We start from the raw sequence: 4,503 nt of genomic DNA on the forward strand, positions 1-4,503 counted from the left end.
CAGAAAATGGAAGGGAGGGAGGGAGGGAAGGAGGGAGGAAAAGAGGGAGGGAGGGAAGGAGGGAGGGAGGGAGGGAGGGAAGAAAGAAGAAATGGCATCCATTTGTAAGGTTTTTTACAGAGAGGAGGGTTGCCATCAGTGGGCAAGAACACATCAGTGGGTATCTATGGCCCCTGGGTTCCAGTAAGATCAACAGGAAAACCGTCCTAGCACAAAGCCCATCAGCTTCTCATGGATGTAGGATACTGTCCTGCCTCTGCACAGAGAAACTCTGTCCAGAGTTTGGTGACACTCAGTGGTCTGAGGCAGTGGAAGAAGAATCCCTCAAAGCTATACCAGAGAGTTCATTTTCAAACACTGCAATTTCTCTAGCTTTCCAGGTTTCTAAATGTATTCCCATCTTTGAAAGAGTCTCTAAGGTCCCACCACTTCTTGGAAATCTTTTCAGTTGAGTGGAGCCAAAGTCATAAGACTCACAATAATTTGAGCACAAGTTTGCTCGCCTATGATATGAGGACAGTAACAGTTCTTATCCTGGAGTTGTAGAGTAGAGTAAATGTTTGGAATAGCTCCTCACATGAAGAGTACTAAATCCATGTCAATATTTGATATTATAAATTGTTAATATTATGTGTTAGTTAATGTCATAGACAAGAACTACTGAATTTCCTTCCTTCATTCCATCTTTCCTTAAATGGAAAAAATGTAGGTGCCTCTGAGCCTATCAATGATTCTCTCTCATCACTGATGTTTCTATCTCTCTCTCCCTCTCCCTTCCTCTCTGAAATCAATAAAAACATTAAAAAATAAATAGATAAAAATGTAGTTGCCTCTGTTTTCATTAGCATAGCAATGCTTATTTTAGAAGTTAAGAGATTAAATGTATTGGCCACATTTAAGCTATAGATTCACCTTCTGTATAAATGACAAAGTCTACACTCAAATTACTAAACAGCATTTCCCACCTATTAATCCTGTGGTATTTGGTTTGGTTTTGCTTTTGCTATCCAGCCCCCAGGACAACGGCTCTGTTCTGCATGGCTATCTAGCTTACTTTTTACTTTAAGCTGCATCTGTGTTAGCAATGCTGAAACTTGACAAGATGGCAGAGTAGTGATGGGACAGCCTTGCCTATGGTTCATTAAAAGTCAAACAGGGCAATAAATGTCGGATGCACCAGAATACATTTTCCCCCCTAAACTGGAATAAGCTGAACACAAGTGTAAACCTTATTATCTATCTCATTTTCATGTCCTTTGAACTCTTAAGAAGGTCTCTTCCAACTAAGGGGACCAACCATCAAAGAAGCGTCTATGTGTAGTAGGGGATTCAGTTAAAAAAGTGCCTATAGAAATTCCATATCCATTGTTTTCTTTCCCATTTTCTTATTAAGAGGGCCCATGACTAGCTATTACAAAATACATGAAAACATTATTTTTGTAACATTTGGAAATTTTAGACCTTTCCTTTTTCTCTTTGAACTCACATTTCCATTAGTCTCTCCCTGGATTTTATACATATACAGGGTGTCCCCCCAAAAGGGACATAATAATAAGAGAGTCGATCCGCAATCTTCCCAATACATGCAGAAAAAGCAGTGATAACTTTATTGATAACATGATAATATTTTGTATATGATGTGTTAAAATACTGTGGCTACTAGAAAACTTCACATTCTATATCTAGCTCACATTGGTGGCTCACATTATACTTCTACTGGACTGGGATGGTCTCCATGTATCTTAGTTTGAAGGCAAGTGCTTTAACAGCAGCAGGGGTCTCTCATGCACAGTTCCCTAGTTTACTAATCAGAGGTCGAACTGAGACTAAGAAAGGGTAACATAAGCAGGTTAACACACTCCAGTGTCAGAACACGTATTGGAATTCAGCTCTGTTCTGAAAGCCAGAGTTTGGCCTATTTACATTTCTGGTCTTCCTTGGGGATTGAGTAGTCGTTGAATATGCTTAATGTTTAACTTTTAGAATTACTTTCTTGTTTTGCAAATAAAGAATTTAGCCTCTCATTTTCCATTTTTCGTTTGGATTTATCTTTCCATTCCTGTCCATGGGGTTTTACTATCATTTCCATCATCTTCTTGCATGCTTTTGGTAATTTTTGTTTTGGTTTGGTTTTGCTTTTGCTATCCAGGCCCCAGGAGGACCACTCGGTTCCACATGGCTTTCTAGCTGACTTTTTACTTTAAGCTGCCTGGCAGATGACAGCACAGATTTGTGTATTTGTTTAAGCATCTATTCTGAGTTGAACATTATAGAAGACCATCCACTTAAAAGATTGCTAATCACATTCCCAGCAACCTCTACCTCACAGATGATGGTTGTTGCTCTTTTCACTTCAAAGATGAGAAAACGGAGGTTCTCAAAGTTTAACTGCTGAAGTTACTCAGTAACAGGGAGAGCTGGGACTAAAAGCCAGGTCTCTGACTCCACAGCCCCTCGGAGCTCATCATACCACGCGTCCAGGTGAAGTAGGGATCAATTGTGGGCCTAAAAACAGTAGTATTTTCACATGACTCACGTCCTTGTGAGAATTTTCTGAAGTTTCTTTTTACTATAAAATGTTTATAATTTTTTCTATGGACAATTGAGCTCTGTTTTTCTTCGTATTGTTATTGTGTCCTACAAACCTAATGCAATGACATGCACTGATATGAATTTTGGATAAAGTCCCATAGTACTGTGTAAAGCACCAGGCCCAAAGTAGAATTAGTAAAAGTGAATTGAGAGCAGTGAGGATGAGGTACTAACCTTAACTGAAATCAAATATTCCTCTTTCCTCAGAATGCTTTTCATTCATTGTCTTTCCAATTAGTGAATCCTTATACAAAGGCTGGTGATAATGCCTGCTACCAAATAGACTTCCTGGGTTTTCCTTTTTACTGAACATTCACAGTCTACAAAATAAACATTTAAAATTTTTAATCTTTTAAGATTCTAAAAATATTAGGACAAACTTGATAGATGCAATACTCTTCATCTTCATAAACCGTGAATATTTAATATTTAATCAAAATGCATCTTCACTTCTCTCTGCATAGACCAACTTACCAATTGAAGGAGTTAGCTTTCTAGAATGTAAAAATAAAAGAATATAATGCAGTATATCCGGTCTATACCACCAGGCCTCATTCTTCTAATCAGAGAAAAATGAGTAAGCGCATTTGAGGAGTACTGCTGAATTTCTGTGACATATGTATTCTGAAAAGAAGATGCTTCCACTCTGAGATCACTGCTGCCAATTGTTATTCATTTAGTTAGGTGTCACTGAGAAGGCTTTAAGGATTATCCTTTCTGTCCCTCCTTTTGATAGAAGTAGCAAGCATTGTTTTTAGGGCCTGTCACTGTGGCTCTGTTTTGCTCAGATATGTTGCATATCTCCAGTGACAGCCTGAGGGACAACTCAGGGAGCAGTAGACTGAGAAATGGGCAGATAGGAATGTTAAGCCCAGGCTGTACACACTAAGTAAATTACTTTGTTTCTCCGCTTTGGTTTTCCAACTATAAAATGGGAATATTGTTTTCTTTCTCTACTCACAAAGTATATTGTAACAAGGAGATAATAAATGGAATTCTCATTTCAAGCTACAATTACAATGTGTGTCAGTGTGTAATTTCTTCTGCCTTCCTGCTGAATTTGCCTTACCTCAACATTCCCTAGTCATCTCGGGGTTCCACCCAGGACCAGCCCAGCAAGGCTATGTTGCAGCACCAAGGACTCCTATTTAGTAGGTCAGTTTCAGCCTAGAATCTCACTATTCGTGACTCTGTCTCTAGACCATTAGGGCTGGGGTTTGTCATAACTAGAATCAACAGCAAACACTTATTTACAGCCTCTCTGATTATGCAGAGAATAATGTGTGTCTCCTGTTTTGTTCATGGTTATATCTCAGGTCTCTAGGCACAGTGTCTGGCATATGGTAGGTACTCAACACATACTTTCTAGATACAAAAGTGCATCAAGAAGAACTAGGAAATTAAAGGACTATTACACATAGCCACTCACTTCAAAGACTTATAATCTAGTCAAGTTGATTTGGATTAAAGACAAAAGGCAAGAAGCAATGGAACAGTTGAGTCAATCTATACAAGTGGCCAATGAGCATAATGAAATGAATCACCCGGAGAGGTGGAAGGATTCTCTCTCAGGTGAGCTTACTAAAATGGTATGCCAACTCTCCAAGCACTTCAAAGAATGACACTGCCTGGAAGTTATTGTATCATGTTTGAGGGCTATCCTTCATCATCAGGGCAAGATTCTAAATCTTTGCCTTCATCAATGAGTCAGTCCTTCCGGATGGCCTGGGCCAATTAGCTTGTGGTGAATGTGGTGAGAAGTTGTTGGATTCTGGATAAAATATAAAAGATGGCCAAGCAGCCTGTAATGATGGTTTAGATATGCTGTAAGAAAAATAGGAGAATGACCCCAAGGTGTTTGGTCTGAGCAGCCGGCACAATGGAGTGCCATGGTGCCATTCCCTGAGATGG

Source organism: Myotis lucifugus, unplaced genomic scaffold, assembly GCF_000147115.1.
Source record: "Myotis lucifugus unplaced genomic scaffold, Myoluc2.0 scaffold_183, whole genome shotgun sequence".
Taxonomy (NCBI): Eukaryota; Metazoa; Chordata; class Mammalia; order Chiroptera; family Vespertilionidae; genus Myotis; species Myotis lucifugus.